Source organism: Fulmarus glacialis, unplaced genomic scaffold (genome assembly GCF_000690835.1).
Source record: "Fulmarus glacialis isolate BGI_N327 unplaced genomic scaffold, ASM69083v1 scaffold2495, whole genome shotgun sequence".
NCBI lineage: Eukaryota > Metazoa > Chordata > Aves > Procellariiformes > Procellariidae > Fulmarus > Fulmarus glacialis.
Genome location: NW_009210961.1, coordinates 1 through 25,092, shown reverse-complemented (window position 1 = coordinate 25,092; position 25,092 = coordinate 1).

Genomic DNA, 25,092 nt, shown 5'->3' with positions numbered 1-25,092 from the left:
ATAACAGGAGACAGAACAGTTTCCTCTGGCAGATAAGAAAATCAAGCCTCTTGTATGTAAGCAGGGAGCTCCAAACTTACACGGATAGAAGATTTCAAGAGGCTAATTATAATTTCTACAAGTTTTACAAAAATTAAATTCAAAAAGTACTTTCTGTACAGCTACGTATCATTTGAATACAACTGCAAAGTAATCTAGTAATGCCCATGTTGTTTCTAATTGAAGTTTTAATGTGAACAGCTTGTTATTAATTAAGACTCAGTTACAACCCAACACCCAAAACAGATGCCAGAAATAACCAGAACTTCCCTTCTGGTGACGAACCGGACTGGCTCTGGCTGCTGCAGTGACTGAATGACCAAGAACTACATGCAGTAATATGGTGGTAAAGGAGAAAATGTCTTGACGTAACTCAAAATTGAAGCAGAGCAGGGGAACCAGTTCCGCCAGTGCACCCACAACAGCAACTGCTCAAAGCGTTGAACAAGGCCTTTATTCCAGCGCAAATTAAACAAGCACTTTTGATTTTAGGCTATTAAGCCCCAATAATTTCCTCCTTCCCCCTTCCCCCCGAACAAATTTTAACAAAAAGAGGATCTGCACAGATCTTCCCTTTCCATGTGTGATCTGAAATATGAACTTCTTTCCTTTCAGTTCTTCACAGACCTCATCTTCCTTCATTTCTGAAATCTGAGATCCACATTCTACCCAGTTCTGTTCCTCCTCAGAATCCTGTTTTACCCCACATCAGTTGCTCACATGGAAAGAACTAATACCAGGAAACGAATGTATTTTTAGCTGACTTTAATGTGACTTAGCAGCTGGAAACAAGGACAGTTTGTTCCATAAGAACGCCACCCAGTACTCCATCATGGTCACCAGTTAGGAAAGTATTGGTACAACTTTAAATAACTTTCTCCAGCCAGATGTGCTTTCCAGGAACTTTTGCTGTCTCCAGAGCTCCAATCAAGCTCCACATGCCATGTCATTTCAGTTGTAACAGCTCCCTCTCACTCAGCCGTCAGCAAGAAAGAGCTCCCACGGCAGAGGGGGAGCCATCCCCTGCGGAGGCAGCGGGAGGTGCTGCAGACCATCCGCCGGTGGTGATGCAAGGAGATGCCCGAAACAAGAAAACGTACCAGAGGTCACGTACTTAATTATTTTCTAGAGACAATAAAAAGAATCTCTTCACAACTGTTTGCAATAAAAAGGACATCTAATATTTTCAGTGTGCAGATGTCTTAATGATAACTTTTTAAGTTTCCAAACTCTAAGCTCCTTTCCACTTAACCCGAGAAACGATGAAGGTTCTCTTTTTTTTTTTTTCCTGGTGTTGTGGGGTTTATAGCAGCATTTCGCAACCTGTGTTAAACAAAGGACTACCTTAGTTTTTTGAAAAAAATACCTGTAGGTCATCTTGAAAAAATACTTTTCACTTCTCTTGTAAAAAATAGCTGAAATTTTGCATGTTCATGCACCTTCCCCAGCTGGTTTCCTTTGCATGTCTGGGACTCTGGTTTTGATTTTTTTTTTAAAAAACTGCCATTGTTTCACACACCACCTCTACAGTCTCACAGCCAACAAGTGGCCCGAGTTTGAGAAAGAGTAGGCTATAGGCCTCAATTAATTTAGCAAACACAAAAACAGTTATAAGCCCACGTAATGACTTTTGGGATGTCCTATAGCAATATACAACATGTAAACTACTCCTAACCAGTCAAGCTAGCTACACTGTTCAAGAAATGTATTTGTAAGTGACTCCCGATGCCAAGTTGAGAAGTACAAAAAGCAAAGCACCATAAAACAGCTGGGTAGGAAGGATTGTTTCTGTTTCTTCGGTGTTTCTAATATTTTATTTATTTCAAACATGTAGAAAACATCTCACATTAGTCATAGTTTGAAAGTGGCAAGTTCTTCAGTTCCAAGCCCTAAAAATGTTGACATTTACTATCCATGTTTTTCTACCGTTCATTTTTATTACCAGTGTAAATTTAAAACTACTTGCTGACTGCTACAAATGAGCACAACAGAAAAGTCATTCTGGTTGATTACTACTTTGAAATGATTCATTTTCTTCTAATACAGGTCAGTGCCAGCCAACACTCCTTTCCATACTCACACCCATGGAGAAAAATATCTGCATCAGGCCCAACACTACCTTCAGTGAGATTTACCTTTCCGTCATACAAGCAGACTTGTTCCCTCAGTTGGCTGGGGGACCTTCAACATCATGAGAACGCAAAGCACTCTGTACAGCTGAGCTGCAGCCATTTACTCGTAAGGGCAAACAGTGTTGTGTTTTGCAGTACCTCTGAGCAGTACATCCGATTAAAATAAAATGTGTTGCCTCCTTATACTTGTTTATTTTTATACTAGCAACGTAGTAAAGTTCATCGGTGAACTTCGTGTGATTTAGCTCCCATGCAACTATAAAACCAGATATTAAAGGATGATTTGCATTATGAAGTGTTTCTGCCCTCTGGCAGACATGCAAGGGCTAATTCTGGTGACAGTAAGACCCGGAGAAATTTCAGGAAACAACCTAAAGACTATATAAAGCTGAACACACCAAGCTAACCATATAACCCCATTTCAGCAGAAAATGCAGTCATATTTCAAGCTCATATTATTGCACAGTAAAGCTAAAGAGCATGTTAATGTCTCTCTAGTGATCCTAATTTTATTTTCAACTGCTTTTCCCCATTTGGAATTTGCAATTCAATGCAATCAATTTCACTCTGGTTAAACACTTAACGTGCTCTAATAAAAACAGGCAATTGATATTCTAATTCTGTTGTATTGAAACTAGCACTGTATTATGAACACACATGACAAAACATAGCAAGCACTATGGCAGTTACATAGAGGAAGTTTCTTCCTCAGTTGTTTGTATGAGATATAATACCAGTCTGTATGGCACTTTCAATTTCAAAGGATTATAATGTACTTTACAAATTACACCTTTAAATACCAAATCACCTTGATTTCTATCTACTGTTTTTGGGATGCATAAGGGTAGTCTTTTAACACTTCACAGCAGTGCCACATCATAATTTAGGGACCACTCTTGCAAATATTTTTTGTGCACGCTTCAACAAACATTTTGCAATTTTTTTTTGTGCATTCCCTTGCTTGGAATTATTTTTAGACAGCATAGTTACCACCAATGATCTCATAAAGAAATAAACAAACAGAAAAACTAAGTAGTGCCCTTAATTACCACTGACTAATTATAAGAATCTCATTTTTGACTGCTGTCTGTGTTTAGCCATCAAAGATCCCCGCAATACTGATTCAGTATTGATTCCGGATAAAGACTACCGTCTAAGGAACCACCCACTACACCCTTGTATTCTTTGCTGGTTTTCCATAGTGATTTCAACAATCCTGAAGCCAATAAACCCTTGAAATCAGATGAAATCACCATCTGACGCATCAGGTGTTAAATCACCTCAGCACTTGACCTTCTCAGACTTGACCTGAGACATAATTTTAATGGCAGAGGCAATTCTGCTTGTAAAAAGGATAAACATTGAAGAAACACAGGGCACTGCAGTGCAGAGTTTATAAACTGCAGAGTTTATCCATATCACTTAATGCATTTGCATGAGTCCCTTCATCTGTGTGTTTCAGGCCTTCTCTTCTGAGCATCTAGAGCTTGACACCCACTCTGATTTTCCAAACAAATTTTCTGATGCATACCTTTACCCTCCGAAACAACGAAAGCTCATGCAAACTTCAAATAGGAATAGATTTAGGGTTGGTTTTGTTGGTTTGGTTTTTTCAGGCAGATCATCATATTCAAGGCAAAGGTATTCTGCATTACATTATCAAATGTGAGCGGGATCACCTTCAGAAGGATTAACGGATTTGCATAGATGAAATATTGCGACACACAGGACACATAATTATTGGTCTTACAGTTGATACTTCTCTCCCTTACATGTGCTACCTACTAGCACTGATTTAATCAATTTTTCTTCTGAATTAAGGTCAGATCAATTATCTCACAGAAAGCCAAGCTTATTTGTGAATCAATTACCTCCTATGTGTTTTTATGCTATTATTTTTTCAATCTTTCTTGATAAACGAAAAGCTATGAAATTTGGACAAATATTTTTACAAATCAGTTGGTAGGCAGGCAACAATAACAATATTGAATAGATTTCCATAGAAATGAGCTCATTACCTCTGTCTGTTTGTGGTAAAATAGTTTCAAGTGGGTTTTGCACATGTGTTGCCAATCTGGTAGGCAGAGATAGTCGCAGAAAATGTAATTAACAGATAAACATGGCACAAATTATGGGAGGCTGTGTTCTGAACTGCTCAGTTGTTTTGTTAACTTTAACCTTTAATTCCTGATCGATAAATCAATAATGAAATCAATAATTTTTTTCTCAGAATTATCCACTCTGGGTATGGTAGGGCGTTATTAAGGACTTGCCTGATCTGCGATAACTGTGTTGGTCTTAGTGGTGATTTCAGCTGAAGGACAATTAGATCCTGAGGGTGTGCCCAAATATCAAGTCAGGTATGTAAGCAGGAACCACTTAAACCATGCCTGAAATAAAGGTCATGACGTACCTAATTCGGTCTAGCCAGTAATAATTATTCAACACCCAGACTGCTTCATATTATGAAAACAAATGCACACTAGCTCAAGTAAACATTTGCCTCCAAACCATGCATTGCTTTGCAACTGTACTATCAATAGCTCCCCTTTGTGAGTCAAGACCACACCATTTTCTGTAACAAGATAAAGCAACTGAAAGGTGCTGTAAGTTACTAGGTTCAAAAGCAAAATATAGGATCCAACATCCATTATAAAGCAAATACTACTACACTCACGAAGTTTGCTTTCTTTTACAAGAATTTCAAGGGGTATAAAGCACAAGACAAATCTGGGGGACGTTTACAAACAAGCAAAATAGAAACAAAACCAGTAAGCTACTGTGTAACCAAACACCAATCCAACAATCCAACCACAAACCTATCTATGGGATCACCAAATACAGATGTGTTTCTAAAGAAATATTACCGTCAAGCAGAAAGGATAAAAGGAAAAACCGTTAAGTGAGAAAGAAAATACTGGATTGCAGCCATAAAAGTCAACTACTGCATACACAGTTCTCTTTTTCTGTTAGTTTATCCAGTGCAGCTATTTATTGCAACCCCTTTCAAGACTCACCCTCCAGAATTTAGCTGTCTAGAGAGACTTTTTGCTGTGACATGTCTTAAAGACCCATACCTATTCACCCCATCCTCCCTTAACTTCGTTGACTTATAATTCTTTTCTGGATCTTTTTAAAAATTACTTTTCTTGCTTCAACCTATCCATGTACTTGCTCCAGTCTATCTTCTGGATCTCTTCTGTATTTTCTCTTTTAATATTAGGATTTCTTTTTAACTCATGTTTGCTAGTATCTAGTAACCAGATCTCTGCCATGTCTTCTTTATTCATACTGTGTCAAAAACCTTCTTAGTTCATCCTACTGTCTCTTTTCCTCCTCTCTTGTCTCTTGGCTTTACTCACACTTGTTTCAAAGTTGATCTATAAAAACCTTTTCCTTCCTGATTACAGTTCCTAATTTCACTCAGTGCCTGCTATAATTTCTTAATTAACTCTGTAACTATATAATTAAACTTTGTCACATTTTCTGAAACATCTGGCAGGAAAGAAGCACTCCAAATAAACTTGTAGTGTAACTGAATAGGTTGCTATTAACTACTGCCTGTCATCCTAACTAGCTCTGTTTCTATCAACATTGACTACATCTTTCTCGTGGCTTAGCCGGTAAATCTTCCGGGACAGGAGCAATGTTTTGTATTCGTGTCTCCAAGTACTCTGAGACTGACAACAGTATAATTTGAAGAGACTGTAATAATACGTAGGGATAAAGGTTTCCTACAGAATTTGACATATTTAACAATGCACTGAGGTGCTTCAAAAACTGTTCCTTTTTTCAAACTGGACCTCCATTTGCCTAAATATGTGGGGTGTCAGTCCTACAGACCACTTATTAGCACAGCAATAAAGCGTACCTTTCATTGGGATGAGAAGAAACTTCCCTACATGGCCCTCCTCAGGCACCTCCTTGGCAGTGTTTGGTTCTGCACACCTCTCAGCTAAATCCAAGAGCAAGCTCCAACACACAAAGACTTGAAACATCCCTGGGGGTTCCTGTGACAGCACAGCTCTCCGTGCTTGCACATTAACCTGTGACAGATGCACTGACTAGGCTGCAGATTTGTTAAGCAATTGCCACAGAGCTTCAGTTATGATTACAGGCAGTCCTTGTTACCAGACACCTACTGCTTTAACATCAGCTATGAAGATGAGTCATTAAAGCAACTTCGGAGCATCACTGAGCAAGTGCTGAGACAAGTATGTCTGTCTGCTGTGACGGTGTACTCTGTGACATCTAAGAGAGCACTGCCCCGGGGTGTTCTTTCCATTATTACCTCTCTCTCCCCAAAGTTCATCTCAAAAATTGAAGCTCTGCCCCTGCTGGAAGCTCAAAGGGAGAAGGAATTTTGCCCTTTCACTTTCCTCCAGCGTCCTGCTTATTTTAGAAGACTTTATCAATCTAACCCAGCCTGAGACTTTGTTTATTGGGGTCTTTCCTCTGATCCTAGTAATACAGCTCCTCTGAGCTTTTTCCAAAGAGCAGCAGAAGTTTTATAAATCATAAAAATTAATGATTCATATACTGCCACTCACACTCTGAAGGGTGGGTATGAAGCCATCATATGAATTTCAGTCTGGAACACCCTGGGAAAGTTACGATTGGCAGCAGATAAACTGAGATGGTCTGTCTGCAGACAGGAAGATGACTTTGCAGTTCACACCCGGGTAGAAGATTATCTTTGTAATCCTCAGACATGTTCATTTAATATGGTACTGCTTTTAAACACTTCCACCAGGAAAAGTTTCCCCATACTCTTGCTGTAAAAGGGATTTTCCTAGCCCTGGAAGTATTCTTTCACTTTAAGCATTTACCAGCACTAATCCACCATCTTTTTTTATTTCTGTCCTTTGGGGGAGTTTTGTCTCTGTAAAGACATATTGTCTCAGGCAGAGTAGACAAGGAAGGAAGAAGTTATAGCGATGGACTCTTTGATTGGTGTATATGTAAGAAGTGCAACACTGAGCAAGCATGTATAGACAATATTAAAAGAGCTGTATGCCCCTTAAAACAATATCATGCTTGACAGAATTTGGAATGACATATACATTCAGAATAAATTTTCACTTAAATAACAAACGGAATGAAAATAGGTCAGTATCTCAACCTCATTTTTTTAAACTTCACTTCTCAGAGTGACCTGACAATCTGATGCAACTTAACGGGATAATTGACTTGTTACAGTACTAGGACTTGGAGATATGATTTGATCCTTTGAGATAAGCAAAGGACAGTATGGCATCTTTATCCCCATGGTAATTCACAAACTGCAGAGCAGTCAATTGGAGAAAAATGCTTCAAAAAATCACAGTCTCTGTTCCATTTGACGCAGATCTGTCAACCCTATTCTGTGCAAAGAGGGCTTTGGAACTAGTGCTCAGCTACCAAGTATGTTTATTTCAGTGGCTGTCATTTTTTGGGTTGTTTCCAGCCACGATGAACTGAAGCAGAGTTCTGCTACTTTTCTCCTCCAAGGAAGGTGAACCTGCAGGCAGACGAGGAGGTGGCCGTTCAATTTGAAGAACAGATGTCCAGAAACGCTTTCTCATGCAGAACAGACACATCCCTGGCTGCTCAGTATCCTGATCCATTAGACATTCCCAAACACTTTAAGCATATTTGTTTTCCACGTGCAGTCAATCTGTGACTTATCTATGTGGTTTCAGACAGGCTACTGGTTTAACTGAATGGACAGCTGGTACCTGATACTGATGTCCTGTGCCAAATGCTAATAGCTTGAAGTACGTGCCTATTCAAACTACATCCAATGACATCACTCATATGTAGAATTATGTGCAAACACATAAGCAGAAAGGGTTTGTAATAACACCCACTTCCCCAGCTATCATCAGGATTATTTCTTAGGAAGAAAAAAATGAACACATTTCAAAAATGAACAAGACATAACAGAGGTAAATTAAATGCAGACAGTAAGATGTCAGAATCTCTATTGTCAATTGCTCAAATGTAAACATGATGTCCTCATCATCACATTCCAAAAATGAGTCCTTAAGTTACACCAGAGTCCTTTAGTTAAGGAGGACCTTAAGTTAACCACAGAAGGTGCTGTGAAGCTGCAGCTTGTTGTAAACTCCCTCAGAAACTTGCTCTGAACCAATGAGGGAAAATGCATTCTCCCTCTTTCTCTCTTCCATTTAGATTCCCAAATACAGTTTTTTTTGAAGCTTGAGGATTCCAAACTTGAGAGTTTTGACTTAAAGTCCTCGCACCAATATAACTTTTGCATGTGCCGATTCTGTGGTAATCAATTTAAATTCTGCAGAAAAATGCTTTTAAGAAAAAAAAATACGAAGAGAGATTAGCACTGTGTTAAAAGGATGCCACCTACTGGGCATCCCATCAACCTCCGGTAAAAGACCTGGAGAGGCAAGTAGGTCTGAGAAAACTGAAAAAGCCTGCTTTGCAGGAAAGCGCCCTAAAACTGGAAAAAAAAAAAAAAAATAATAGCGCTCTGTGCTCCTTCAGCTCAGGGCTTCCCAAAAGCCTGTGGTTTTCTTTCTTTTCTGCCAGCTTTCTCACACATCCTTTTTTCTCATGTAGTAGTAGCAGCAGCAATAGCCATGTTTCATGAGCATTTATTCTTTGTATTTTCCTCTTAACTCTTCCCCTTCTGGTGCCTATATTCCTGCTCAGAAAGTTGCATCTTAATAATCTGTTCACCATTTTTTTCCATTCTCCTCCCTTAGGCTAACAGGCACTGTCCAGGCTTCCCACTGAAAACAATTAAAAGATGCAATATATGTGCACACATGCAGATATACACACACGCAAACATGATGGAATTAATACCATGCTTTAGGGGAAAATCAGACTGTGCTTTAGGCTCTCCTTGGTATGTGGTCAAAAAGAAAAGTTAAAAATGAGGTTCCAGCTTTGAGTTTATATTTCCTGGTTTTGTGAGATTACCTCAGCTTTACTTAATTGTTCTGCCACTACATTCTGCTTCAACTATTGGGATTCCTTTTTATTTAAAATACTGCTTTTAGCAGGAAACTTTCAGGCACATAGGAAACTACTTTTGTTATATCTCATGTCCCTTGCAACTGTGGAGTCAAAATATCTGAAAAAACCTGCAGAATTGGTATGAGTTTATAAAGTCTCCAGGATTAAACACAAACCTTCAGAAAAGTGTGTCATTCTTGTGCAGTTTGCTAGTCAGAGGACTAACAAAACAGAGGGCCACGTTCTCATTTACCATTGGGACCAATTATACTATTCCAGCAGAGTTAAAATACTTTGAAACAAACGTGGATTACTTTTATACCTACCGTCTCTAGACTCCTTTTCACTAACAGATTAATGCAAAGGGACCTTAATTCTATGCATTAGGTCCTATTCTCATTTTCACTATGGTCACTCTTCACTACATTGACAGTACAAAGAGGACTTCATATGAATCAACTGTTTTCTAGTAAGAATTAAGACTTCAATATAAGTGTGATGTACAGTGGGACACAGGGTAGGTTTACATAGTTTTAAAACCAGTATCACTACGACTACTAAGGGTATCCTTTTTTGTAATTGGAAGAAGTATTTGGTGCAGTAACTGATGTGGTAACAGCACAGATATGCTTTTTTAGCCATCAGTATAGTTTCTTCTTCTCACTCACATCAGGATGAGCCTACTCACATTGTTCTGCTGCCACTCCATGGGAACTCTGCTGGTTTTTACCATCCCACTTCTACTACCACAGCACAGTAATTTGTGCTCAACCAGCACCGGGGTGTCAGCAAGTCAAGCCCACTCTTTAAATCCATGCTCACAGAGCTTTCATGCCTGCCACTTTCAAAGGAAACAACTACGTTACAAAAATCTCAGAGCATGCCCGTACAGTGGAGGGACAAGCAGTCGCATTTGTGCCGGGCTTGAGATTGGGCAAATGTGCGCGTGTCTGAGAGTGGCACTGAGGCAACCCGAGGCAGTGAGCGGAGGACGAGGACGCAATCTTTTGTGTTCACTGCTACATCGGCCTGGCAGCACCGCTTTCGGCCCCCGCCGGCACCAGAGCGAGCCGGCATGGCTCGGAGCAGCATCACTGCAACAGGCGCTTCCCTGTCCCACGTGTCTGCTGGCCAGAAAAAGCTGAAAAGGTTGCTGGCATCTAGCTTCCCTGGATTACAGTTTCTGAGGCCACTGCACACAGCTTCGGTGCTGGGAGCACCTGAGATCAGCCCAGTCTCCTCATTAGACACTGCGGAGATTAATTTTGTGCATTTTTATTGTATTTTACCAGTCTACTTCCAGGCATGAAAGGACAGATGCTCTTATTCCTGTCTGCATAACCACTGATTTAAATGTATAAATTCAGGCTAGTGATTTAAGTTGTTATGACTTGTTTATGGAAATGCCCATTATACACTGTTTCCCAGTCCCTGAAAAAGAGAGTTCTGCCCAAGGGCGGCAGAAATTATGGGAAGAAAAATGCAAAAGAGAGGTTTATTTTATTATTAGCCAATGAGGTTGGCTCTAAGCAGGATGGCAAAACAAGATCTGTAAGCAGATGGGATAAGGACCTTGTTTCAGAGTGACAGGAATTTGCATCATGCACACAGACCATGCTTTAAGAGTGTATCTCCTAGCTACAGAAAACCCTAATTCTACCTACCTACTCGTGGTAGATGATGGATTTTCTTTTTCCTCCTCTTGGGAAAAGTCGCATGGCACAAGTTAGCTTGTACAGTACTTCGAGAAGTACTATATTCCCCCGTCTGTGTGGTAGTGCTTCTTACTTGCTATGTTTGTCTAAAGAGTTAAGTCCACTTAGGATGAGGATACTAAGGAAAATAGTTTGGGAAATGCTGCTTTAATAAAATTATAAGAAAAATCACCAACTTCTAAGAACACCAAAGCCACCTTCTCACCCTTTCCACCCTCATGCTTTGACCATACCCAGGGATTCCAGATAACACCTTGCTGAAATGTCAAACATAATTAAGAAGGAGGAAACTGCTCAGGAATAACAGCGTACAAGTTAAACAAGAAGAAGAAAGAGGAAAGACAGTTTTCCACTAGATCTCTCTCTCAAACAAATGTGTGAATACGTGAAGTGGTTTCCTCCTTCTCCAAAAGTCTATCCCTCTCTTTTTTTACTATTAACTGGGAGTTCTGTCATACATAATCATATTGCTCTGGGATTCAGCAGAATTTGAGGAAGTCGGTGTACCAAACAGGATTTCACCAGTATGATATTCATCTCTTTATGTTATGCACACATTCCAACAGGTATGAAAACCTATCAGTAACACTAGAGATGTCTTAAGTATGGTAAACAAGTATCTTTGCTGTTTTACAGTATCCCATATTCTAACTACTTTGAATAGCAGATCACATCTTGTATTAGTTCCTGTCACAGAAAAACTCGCTCCTGACGCGCTTCAGTCTCAATGGCAGGATGGCAATGCTTCCAGTTACGGGAGCTAACTCATGCCCTAGCACTACTTCATTTCTCTTGCAGTGTGTGCAATCTACTCTTAAAAAAAATACCTTAAAAGGAGGCAGAAGATGAAGAACAGAGGTGTACCTCTTTTATCAGGCTAATGTTAATGATCCACAGAGAAAATGAGAGTTCTTCATGGACTAGCATTAAACGTGAAAGCTAACAGACCGGCTGTCATACTGCCACCTTCTTTAAGACTGATGAACTTTAACTATTCAGCGGCATTAAGACCACTTTAATATTAGCTCTCAATAGTACCCTAAGTATATCAGCTTTAGCTTTCTGAAATTTTTATTTGCAGCCTAAGGCACTTAAATTTCTGCATCGTTTTCACTCTACATCTTTGATTTTACTAATGGATGAAATTTTTAGCAAAAACTCTGTGTTCAATGATATTAAAAGATCTTTTAAACAAAAACATATGGTACTTTCCTGTGTTTGTAAATCACTGGTACCCTTATCTCATCATATAGAGTCTCTTGGAATTACATTAATAAAACTAAATTAATGTAATAAAGTCAGATGATTAAAGACTCTCAAGATTATAAAGGTAACTCCAAAGTTAGAAGCTACTTGGGTAACCTTTATTTAGTCTTCTTGGGGATAGGTACTACAGTTTTTAATTACTTGTCCTCACACTTCTTTTTGCATTGGAATCCTTCTTCACCGGGTTTCTAAGGATGAACAGTGCCCACTGAATGAAAAGTGATTCAGTACTTTATTTTATCACTGGTATTTAGTGGATTTCATTTATTGTACATACACCAAACCTTGCATGGTAGACAGAGTTATTAATTTCTTTACATGGCTTTTTCCTTGGTGCTCATTACTGCAGTTTAAATCATTGACAACTAACTCACCTTCAAACTACTGCTGTTTGGCGAGAGATAGTATTATCGTGATTCCACAGATGAGAAGCCAATGCATTTCCTTTTGATGGTTTGGCATTTTTTTCCTTGAACAAAGAAAGACTTCTAAAACTCACTACCTGCTCTCAGTAACTCAGCATATCATATGTATGAAGGATGAAGAAGCAAGATCTAAGACATGGAAGGAAAAATGTTTAAAAGACAGCTGACAGTGTATTGTTGTGTTTTCATAAATGTTGCCATGTACATCACTAGTGCAATGTCCCCAGCTCATGTAGCACATCCTGTACAGGAATTTCCCCATAGAACGTTTCATTTTATTTCAAGGTAAACTGTGTCCATATTTTCTAAAATTCTTGGGCCATTCTTGGACAATGCAATAGAATCTCTTCCTCCTTCAGGTTCTTACAGAGATGACATAATTTCTGCTATTTAGCAGGTAAGTTGCTACCCCTACTCTGAGTTTCAGTTCCATTGGGGCGATTAGTGCTTTTAGCCCTTTTTCCTTTCTCCCATTTTTGGATATGCTTGGATGCCTCCTTCCCAGACCACAGTAATTCCCTGAGTCATAGAAAAAACTAGGCTGGAATGGACCTCTGGAGATAACCTAGTAACCTCCCTGCTCAAAGCAGGGCTAACTTCAAAGTTAGATCTGGTTATTCAGGGTCATATCCAGGCTAGTTTTGAGTTTCTCCAAGGATGGAAATTCCACAGCCTCTCTGGGCAATCTGTTCCAGTGCTCAACTGTTCTAATTCATCTGCTCTCTAATGATTTGGATCTGACTGTGATTTAGAAATGTCCCCAGTATCGGGGACATTTAACCGATTAACACTATCAGTTTTTAGTTGGCATTCACTCTGGTAAGAGGGTGAGATTTTCTGCTATTTCAAGACCTCTCTTCTTCGATATATCTTGCAAGATGATTTGCACAGATGATGTATCAGCAGGCATTTTTTAAACTCTGCCTTCTGGATAAAGTGCTGGAAGGCTTTAATTAGCTGCCCTCCTCATCGTATCTGACTTTCCAATACCAAATTGTGCATCTAACATAATGAATATGCTTGTTAGAGAGGGCTTGGAAGTGATGTCATTTAGCATGAGTGGGTTGTTTTGTTCCTGTATCATTGCATGATTGTTCTTCTGTTGAGTTGTTCCTGATTCATTGCCTTAAAGATCTTTAATATCTATGTATACATGGAATACCCTATCATTTTTCTTCTCTACTGCCATCCTCAAGTGCACCCTTTCCCATGGCATCTTCACTTTTCTAATTAATGTCTTTATTGCCAAGGGGCTCAAAGTTAGTTATCACAGTGCACTTCTGGTACTGCCTTATAGCTAGATTTTGCAGCAAGCAGTTGACATCCTCTGTCTTCAAACACACACAGAAACTTAGTACTACACAGGCCTGCCAGGCTACATCTTCTTCCAGTTTTCACTGCCTTTAATGTATTTATCAAATTTAATGAATAGCTAAACTTTACATCCAAAATTAGGATGCAGGAGTGTCTATTATAAAGATATCTGGACACTTACTTGTATCATTGGACTTCTAGCTACATAGAATAAATGTTCTCGTATCCTACTAGCCTTGTTTTGTGCCACAGGTTCAATTTTTCCTGTAGTCAATCCCAAAAATTGTACCCCAATACTGATGCTAATTTTTACGGCTATTTCGTCCTAATTTATTTTAAAAGTTGCATGTTTCACCACTATAAATCTCCTCTTTTTAACAGTGACATTGCTGCTGGCTGCTTTCCCCAGAGGCATTCTTCAGCTGATCATATTGAAGGCTTTGATCTCCCCAGTTTGCTTTGCAGTATTTAACATACATCTTCTCAAACACCTGCTCTTCATTTTTCATTGCGTGATACTTCCACACTCACCGGCAATTTGCTGGGTTTGTGCCTCTGCAGTATGCTTCTCTTCTAATCTGAACTCTGGTTGATGCTTCTCTCTGGGACAGTGCCTATGAGTGACTGCTGACCTCCCACATTTTATCATCTACATGTCATCACCATTACTGAGATGAGGTCCTCTCATCTGCTCTGTACCTCTTACGCTCTAGCCATTCTAGTGGTATTTTAGGATGTTCAAGTATCCTCCATTAACATACATACTTTTATTTCTTTTTTACCTCACCCTATTAGAAGTTTCCAGAATCCCATTCTCCTCTACAAAAACAGTCTTTATAATCAGTTACAGCCAGCTGATTCACTCACACCAAAGGACTCAGTAGGTCCTCAACTTTCCTAAGATTTCTTCCCTGAACAGAGAACTACTCTCTCTGAAACCATATACTTCAAACCACTCCGACTGTCCATCCACATTTCTTCTGTTAGCTTCAGAAGTTTTCCCTTATAGACATCTATAAATGTTCTCATCTGTCTGTACAAAAGAATATGAGAAACGGAATCCTTCTCCTTCTTTGCCTGCAGTCCAGCAAAAAATTGATTCCATCAACTAAACCTGTGCATTAAATGAAGCCTTCTGGAAGTTCAGGATGTGTACACTTCTTGCCTTTCTCTGTATGAGGAACATAACATTTTCTCCAGATTCTGTCTGTGTCTACACGATACCCTCTGAAGCTCGGCACAGTAAACCCGTGAAGAACAAATACCATTGTCTTAAGATCAGTACTCCAGTGTTTTAACTATGCATGGTGAAAATGGCTCATGAAAGGGACTAGAACCTTTAAAGTCCACTGCAAAAGTCTACGTCAGCGGGGCTGAATTGGTCACAGCAGTGGCAGACTGACATCCTGTACGTTAAAGTCCTGAAGGAAAATAAAACATGACCAGAAATCTTCAGAGATATCTGCTGACAGCAGGAGACTGGTGGGACTCCGGAACGTCATGTATGAGTGGTGCATTGTCAAGGGTATTGCCTCTCTCACCTTGAGCTCCTCCATTATGAACCTTCTTCTGTTCCACTCCTGTCTCCTTCCAGACATTAGCTGCTGCTTCTCACCTATTTCCACTCTCCATTCTTTCAGTACCATTCACCATTCCCAGTCAGACCTAGCTCCTTCCAAGCTTTCTGCCACTGCAGTACCAATCTCCTTCCCTGGCCTTCAGTTTCTCCCCTTCTTAACGATCTTGCTTCATGACTCCAGTATATTTAGTGGGGAAGAGAGGGGAGGGAATTCTGTCTCTTCCAATGCATCTTCCCCCTACTGTCCTGGTGTCCTGCCAGCTCCCACCCCTACTAAATGCCTCTTCCTGGGAATGTCAGTGGTGTTCAGGTATCAGTTTGACCCTCAGCATCTAATTTGTCTAACAAGCTTGTCCTTCTCAAATGCTTCCTGTCTCTAACTCCACTGGCCCTCAGTACTAACTCCTAATCCCAGTTTCAGTATCCCTCTTCCATGTCTGAAACCATTCCCATTTTCCCACACTCCACACTATTTATACCTCTTCCTGCTCCTCCTTTGTGCTTTAGTCTTGTTCTGTCTGCTCTCAGTTAGGCAGCGTAAACTGGCTTACACTATCTCAAAACTGTGATTGGAGACCAAAGCTCCAGGAAGATCAGGGCTGTACATGTGTGGGTGTGTTCTTACACAAATGGCAGAAGGTTCAGTCCTGACTCAGAAACCATCTACTGCCCAGTCTATTTTCCACCGCATGGTAGCACAAGAATTCCTCAGAGAAAAAGACTGACCAGAACTTGCGGACATAAGCAAAACAATATATCCTGCACTAGAGGAGATTTTCAGAGACGATGAAAATTATATCTGGCTAAGATTTTCCAAATAAATTCAACAGATTGAAGATTGAGGCAGTTAACTTTTCTTTTTTTATAAATATGCACTGTGAATAGGGCTGTATTCTCTCCCAATATCTCCTCCAGGCTGTTGCATCCTTGTCCAACCAAACCATGCCCATTGCAGAGTACCAGACGCTTATTATATTATGGTGCATTTGTTTGAATTAAAATAGTATTTTACTATAAATAAAATACTTTTATACACAATTGAACTTCCGCTCATCTGCAAAAGAATTTTTATAATGATAGTAAAAATTTAGATTTCATAAAAAATTCCTGCAATTCATTAATGTTTCCCTTTTCATTGAAAAAATGGAACATTTTCAACAGTAAAATTAGTTCTGAAATACATTTTATAAAATTCTACACTGAAGTAACTGGCATAACTAACTACCTTTAAATGTTATACCCATGTGATTTCTCCACGTGGAATTACATATGAGTTGAAAACCACAATTCATCACTTCAAGAAATCTCTTACCGAACATATTCTTTGATGTGGTATATGGCATGGCTGTAACATATTTGATGACCCGCGTTATAGTAAATAAGATTCTGACCATATGTTGCAAGTTATTTACATAAGTAGAGAAATTATAGGCTTTGATACTAATAAAACATTGGCCCAATATTTTGTGAGGGTATGAAGATACCTTCAGTTGACAGTGGAGGTTCCACAGGACCTTTTCTGCGTACAGTGCATACATCTCCTTCTGGCTTAAGCGTACTAATTTCTCACGCTCTATAGGCCATTAAGCCCTACTTCTTTTCCTCTTACTAAAGGGAAGGTTGCTCCATTTTTCACCATGGACTAGTTTAAATACAAAGATTGTGTCATTTCTATCACTGCGCAGAGAACTCAAACAGCTACAGCAATGACAAAATGCTGGAGTGGGCCTGGATTTTAGTTTGCATGTAGAGATCTCAGATGTGAACTATTTTGGATGGTAGATGAAAGAGAAGAAGTGATAGAGTTACATGGTGACTACCTACAGGTTTTTCCAGTGATGACCTCTGATTACATTAGTCATTTCATAGGATGAACACATTTCCCTCAAAACACTGCAGGTCTGATTGCCAATAAAGTCAGCAGGTGTTTAAACACTTATAATTCTAAACATACATGTTTTCTTTTCAGTGCTGAAATTACTCCAGTCTTTAGGAAGCATATACTATCAAATACCATGAGACAATAAAACAAAAAATACGATAAAAAACAGCAGAGTAGAAAATACTGGGTCTGCTTTATCTGTAAGAATATATGGTAACAATGATTATTATTTATTACTTGATCCTGCTTCAACCCAAAATGTACTTGGCAACATTTGAACACAGAGGAAAATACTGTATTGTACAGCAAACAGCTCAAGGGCTTAAATGAGCAGCCCTTGAGCAGCCTGTAGTAGGAGAAGTGGCCCTCAAAAAATTAAAGGAAGACTCCTCGCACCCAATTTGTTCCCCATCACTGAGTCTTTCTCAAGATCAGGGCTTAAAGGATTTGCTAAACTCCAAGCGCTACAACTCTGCACGGTCAGGAGCACATGATCAGCTGTCTATGGGCTACCCTTTCAGTTTCTCAACAGATGTTCTTAAACAGCCTCAAGCAAAGCCAAAGACTTACCGGAGATGCACTAAATTGACCAGACTAAACCACCCTTTGAATCAGCCTCACACTAATCCTGTTTGCCATTTTCCTTTGTTAGAAACAGAGTTCCTGGAAGAGTTACAATATAAAACATTAAGATTCAATAATCCACTCAAACACCTGTATAAGCGACTAAACCAGTACCAGTGATCTGTCTTATCAATACATTGCACATGCAAAATCAAATATTGGAGTATAAATGAAATTTCCCCTGCTACAATATATGTAAATGGAGAACAGTGCTGTCTATTAGTTAATTAGGCATTTTGTAACGTAACTTTCCAGGAGGTCATCTCTATGACTAAATGCACAGGTGCACTTATCATTCAAAGCATCTCTTTCTTCTGAGTTCTGCCTTTTCTGCAAAACAGCTCCTTCTCTAAATCTTTTGTTATTTGATGTAATTTCTGCATCCCATATCCTTCAGTCTTCAGTGTTTCCACGCCAGCAGCAACAGCACAGCTAAGGATAACAGCAGTGAACCTACCCTTTCACCTTCTGTATTGTTTGGAGAGTAGGGATTTGGAGACAAAAGAAAATGAGGACCACATTAGGAGCTGGACTGAGTGGTGAGAACAGAAGGAGTTCTTATCAGGAGAGATCCAACTTTTAGTCCCACGAGGAAACTCAGCAGTCTTAGATACCTTTCTCTACCAAAGCCAAGAAAAAATTAAGAAGTTTCTCCAAGCAATCAAAGGTGTAAGCATCCAAAGGTGTAAGCATCCCCTCTCTCCTGTCCTTCAATATTTAAGGCTGAAGGAGATTGCACACAGCATGTTTAAGAGTATGAAATGCTCACACCCACAGGGTGTTTCAGGCTGTTAGTATAGTTTGGAGAGGGACTATCATGACAATCTAAGGATCATCAAGTATCTTTTGTTGTTCATTGTATACCAATGGATGAGAGATGACAGCCCATAACATACAAAGAGCTGTAACTTTATGGGACAGCATTCATTCCTTTTCTGTGAGGAATCATACTTGTCCATCCAAAGATGCCTACCATCTGCTTGTTAGCTGACATACAGCAAATCACATCATCATGTTTCAACAATGAAAAGGGAGAGCAATGTAAGAGAGGGACCTAGCGATGAAGAAGCTGCACAGCTACAGGTAACTAAGACTACAGAATACAGGCTACAGACTAAGGCTACAGGTAACTAAGACTACATGAATGGAGACAAACATCAAGAAAGCAAGCTCGGTGATAGCCCTGCACAAAAGAATGTAGCTTGGGAAACAGAAAGTGAAACACAGACAGGTTCTGTACTGAAGGCAGTGTGGAGCATCACCAGCTTGGTACTGCATCATAACAGGGGTAAATTTAAAAAGAAAAAATCACTTGTGGGAGTCACGTTACTTCTTCACAGATCACTTAAATCAAGACAGCTTGATTTGCTACAGATAACTGCTCTGGCACACACAACCTGCAGGGAAGATCCAGATACAAACAGTATCAACGAAATACAACTGCAGAGCTACCTGTGATTTTTCTAAGCAGTTAACACTCATTACTGTTATCAGCTGGAGGGAAATCAAAACTAAACGAAATGGAGTCATCCATCTGCATACATCACAGCTGAAATGCTACAGTCACATGAGCCTTCTCGTGTTAGAGCATGCCTCAGTGCTGCCTGAGAGAAAGAGAAGTGGCTAATTCACGCTATGAATTTATTCAGTCTTTGATTACCTTTCTTACTCTTCCATCAAGCTCTAAGCAGTGCCATGGATTACAGCAATTTTTGTTATGCAAGCACTGTAAACTAAGTCAATATTTCACCATAAAAAAACCACACACAGAAAATTCAGTTGACCTTTGAAGGGACACTGTGCCAAACGTGGAGTCTCATTACAGTCACTAATAAAAAAGTAAAATAGAAGTTTAGTTTCTTTTACAAGTCTATCTCAGCACAATCTTAACCATGGAACTTTGACATCTTTGTAATAGCAACGCTGTATTTTCAGAAGCACTTCACATTTTTAAAAGAGATATTTTTAACTGTCAGCTTAGTTCTGAGAAGACAACTCTGAAGACAAGACGCAATTCATCTTCACTCAAGCAACCTCCAAATACGTCTGTGAACTCACTTGGCATTGCCTGCAGAAGTGTCCAATTTCTAGGACAAAACAACAGAATAAAAATCTGCTTTTCTAATTGTGGAGGGATAGTTCAGCACTTTGTAGCACATCCAGGAAAAGAAAGGCATTCCAAACACCTGCTTTTGAATAATACCAATTTTCTATACTGCGCTTTACCCCATGCTAATGAGGACATCCCAAACTAAAGTTAACATGTCAAAGCCACCAATAAGACACATTGTGTCTTTCTACTCCTTTAAAGTGCATACCACTAGAGCTGCTATAAATAAGACATAGTGAAATCACAGATTCAAAAATACCGCAAAATTTCTCAAATGTACTATTCATCTAACTCTTGGTAATAATAACATTCATCAAAAGCCACAGACAGTGTGATATAGTTCTTACATACACTGCTGGATATGACCAAGCAGGAAATTATTTGCTAAACAGTGTCACATGAAACTGTGACACTGAAATGTGACACGTGAAACTGAAATGCATGCTTATTTCCAAAAGCACTACTAGAAGTGTGGTGTAAACAGCCAGTTCTGCCAAATTTGTACCAGGTCTTTTATTAAGTATACCTGAAATGAACGATAAAAAACCCAAACTCCAGAAGCTTATTTTAAAATAGATGCCATTCCATGTCACCTTTACTAAACCACATGGGATTACTGTGAAAAAAACAGGTGTACTGCACCATGTTGAGGTGCAGTAGGTAAGATGCACTTGCATGAACTGCATTTTTCAGTTTGTTTTGTGTACGGTATGTAGAGGTAAGAACACCAGCACTGCACCATCAGTCCATCTCCTCCTGGACCCAGGAGAGCTCCTCCCTGCAGGTTCCCTGGGTCTCTGGTGCACAGGTTAAGCTGATCCTTGCAGTAACCCACCTTTCAGGACTACAGCACTTCAGTATGCAACTTGCTAAAAGCATTACTAGTTCACCTGTCCACCATATGATCCTAATTCAGAGGGCATTTTGGGAACCATGGAAAAATCCATGGCATCATCTACTCTCATTCCCAATGCTACTTCCTATTAACTATGTTCAATGACTCCACTTTCTCCTTATGGCTGAATACCAAAATTTCTTTTCTTCCTTGGTTTAATGGTAAGTCTTTGCATACATCCATACAAGCCAGTACAGGCAGTCAAATGGAGCTCTTTACCAGAGGATAACTACCACCCCCAGGTCCTCCCCACCCTGGGGACCCAAATCCTTAACCAAGGGTCACCTCAAAAGCATGGAGCCAACTGAATGGCTCACAGGCTCACTGGTGAGGCAAAATCATGGTTTGTTCAGCGGATCACCCGAAATAAGACTCCTCCAACATCTGTGGATACCATCTTGATTAAAAAGGTGTCCAGCTGAAACATGCCCATAAATACAACCTTTAGCATGAGGCATGGATTTTCCAGTTGTAACTTTTTGGTGAATACCAAGCCCAGTGTTGTTAGCAGTGCTGCTTATTGACTGAGATGTGCCCAATATCTCTGCCATCATCATCTTCTATTAGCTAGTTCTACATATGAGCAAATCAGTGTGTCTCTCCATTTCATAGGCAAAATCAGTTCAAATTCTATCCCATATGAAGGACAGTTTTAAAAACAGTCTTGCATACAGATTCTCCATTCTTTCCACCTGCCAAATCCCACCATCAAAAGCTATGCATGGAAGCATAACTGTAACAAAAATAACAAAAAGCTTCAGCACAAAATATCTAGGGTATATGTGTTATTGACCTTCAAGCAAAATTCTTTTTTAAAATTAACAGTGCTGTTTAGCTGTGTGATCCTTCGCAGCTGCTTCTGGTTCAGAAGAATGAGAACTACCTTTCAGGAAATTTACGTCTAGGCTTTCTCTGCATCAGAACCACTCGTTACAGCATCTGTATTGTAGCACGTTCTCATACAAAACACCACCTCTGTAACGCAGTACCATGCAGAGATCCCAGGGTTCATCCTGAAGCAGGCATTTCAGGTACCCAAAGCAGCTCTGTCACGTAGGCATGGCAGCCACCCAGAGAGCAGCGCTTTGCTTCTCAGGACTGGGCCACAGGGCATGTCTTGCTCCTGGCACTTGTGTTGCACTGGTACCAGAGGCTTCTAGCAACCAGACCCACTCCTTCCTAAGTAGGGAAGTGACTAAAAGCAATGTCAAATGGAAAGTGGGTGTAAGACCAAAAACCAGCACAGAACAAACAACATGTAATTATGTGCTGTTCTCTGGCAGGCTACTGCTAGTAAACATTGAGGTTAATACTGAAGTAAACAAGATCAGAGGGAAATAACACACAATCTTAAGGCACTGGTCATTCATTTCTGGGCACCTTTATCAAAGAATCAATTAACATTCAATCCTGTTAAAAGGTGCTCGGTGTACCCTTGTTAAGTACGGAGTACTCATCTTTCAGACCTAGATCATCTGTTGGCCTACCTCATGGCCTTCAGCAAGATGTCTTAGTCTCTCTTGACTATTTACATTGCAAACTTTTCAAGAAAGTGAATTTCACTCTGTGCTAGGCAGGGACCTGACTGGATGCCACTCTAACACAAACAGCATTGAAAGTGCTCAGCACATAACAAGATCACCCCTGAAAGGCCCAGGTATGATCTGTGCTAACATTAATACGAGTCTCAATGTTGACTTCAATGGCAACAGTTAGGTCCCAAACATCAGTTAGCAGAAATAAAACAAAACTGAGCTTACTGGCTTACCAATATGTAGAACCGATGGGCATTTTCAGAACTGAATTTCATGGTACTGGCTAGCACAACTTTCAGTCAAGTGTAGTTCAATTATTTAATTGCTCATTTCCCAAAAACTGTATTTGCATGCATAATTTTAAAAATAAATACAGAAAAGTCTTTTTTCTATCTAATGATTTTCAGGAACTCTACGTCATGATATGCTCTTTCTTCTTCCATTTTCACCTATACAAAATTAGTGGAAATTATTGGCAGATATGTTGGTCATGCCAATATTATCATATAACAGGACTTGCAAGTGTCTATTTAGATTCTTACAGGTCCATAGATACAGATTTAAAATTAATATATAATACTAACTGGCTAGCTTTTAAGCATTGTTCCATTCTACTTTGACCTGGAAGAGAGTTGGAAGAAAAACAATTCAGCAAACACTCTGTCGAACGTTGTTTTCACCTTTAATGAAAATTCTCAACTTTTTCAGATGGTTTTCAAAACCATTCTGCTGTAGACATGAAGAAAAAAAAGTTTGCTAAACTGGATTCAGTCAGTTTATTAAGTTAATCCTTGTGAATATATTATTCAGTAATATTTCAACAAGTTTTTAGAAAAGATGCTTCTGTTCCTTCACCTCCCATTAAAGCTTATGAGCTGCAGAGAACTAAACTGTAACATAGCTTGATTGTTTGCTGACATTTTTACAGCAAGTCAAATATTTAGCAGTTTATTTGTGAACTTTTTTGACATAAGCAACATAATCTGGTAATATTCCCCCCGTACTGTCTAAATACCTCTGTTAAAATATGGTACATATGCAAATTGCAATCTAACTTTTTTATGATGCATTCTGATGAAACTGCCCATAAAAATTGGAGTATAAGACAAATCTGAACTGCCTCCTCTTGAAAGCACAATACAGTTTATTATATATAGGGGTTTTTAAAATATTAAGATCTGTGTGGCTCCTACCAATGATTCTAAAGAAGTGCTATGGAGAGTTTTTAGAAGTGCCATCACTAGCCAAATTTACACATTGCCACTTGAATTTCTAACCAAAGTTGGCTGGCACTCACTATAAATGATAATGAAGACTACGGTGAAGCCCACTCTTTGGAGGGGTTAATTGGGATTTTGCCATTGATCTTAACAGGGCCAACATTTACTCAAGATTTATATAGTTAGCATACTTTACTACATGCCGATAGGTACTGAAACACAGTGTTTTAATTCATTCAGAATAGTTTCATGTCAGCCAGCATATGACAGCTATAGTAAGCACCAGAGAGGTAACTTAGCAAAGGTTACCTACTGGTAAAGGTTGTCAGATGTCTGAAGAAATTAAAAGGAAATATTAGCTCTCCTGTATTTAATTTACCTACTTGACAATTATGCTTAGGATTTTGAGTGGAGCATTAAATTCCCTCTTCAGCTTGACACCACCTGCAGTTTGAGCTGTTGGTAGCAGAGAAATGTTGCCCTGGTCAGCCCTGATACACTCAGCCCTAGAGCAGTGCAGGGACCCTTCCACAGACCAAATACCAGGGTTCTCCACCTGAGTACCATGCTACGAACACTGGAGGGGAAAAGCAGCAGAAGCAAGAGCTTTATTTCATTCAGTGCCTACAAAAAGACAAAGGCATTTTAATGCGATGGCTTGATTAATTCATTCTAAACTCCTTTTAGCCAGACTACTTAACTCTATTGTAACAGGGAAGTGCACAGTCCTGGGAAGCATACCACACGCTGTATTACCCTTAAGAAGTTCAAGTGGTAGCCAGTGTACATAAAAGCGTGGCAGGAAGGCATCTGTTAGATACTGACAATATTGACTTCAAGAGGTCTTGGGATATATATGTCTCTATTTATTCTTTTTCTGAATGATTTCTTCGTTCATCATTTCGGTTACAATTGACATAACTAAAATAAAACAGTTTTTCTCTTTTCTTTACAAATTGTCAACTACGTTAACCTTGTCAAAAAGCCCGCAAGAATGAAATCAATATAGCAATTTAAAGACAAAATTGGCAGGCATTTATATTGTACTTGGACACATCCAGTAAATAGTCTCATACATCAACCTACCGTCATCAATGGCAATATTCTGAAACCTACTCATGTTGTTTTTGCATTTGCGGTGTTAAATGACAAAGAAAGTACAGATATCGGTCCAGCAGATGAAAAATAACACGGAAATAGTATCTGACATGAATGAGAAGCACGGAGTAGTGACTCAGGTGTCATTTAAATGCCCTGTACTTCCAGGATGGAGAACGGCTACTCTCTATCATCCATACCGTACCGGCAGCGACCGGCTCGCCAGTGCAAAAGCCGCAGTAGAAACTCCGGGATTCACCGCTCCCCGTCACCCCGCGGA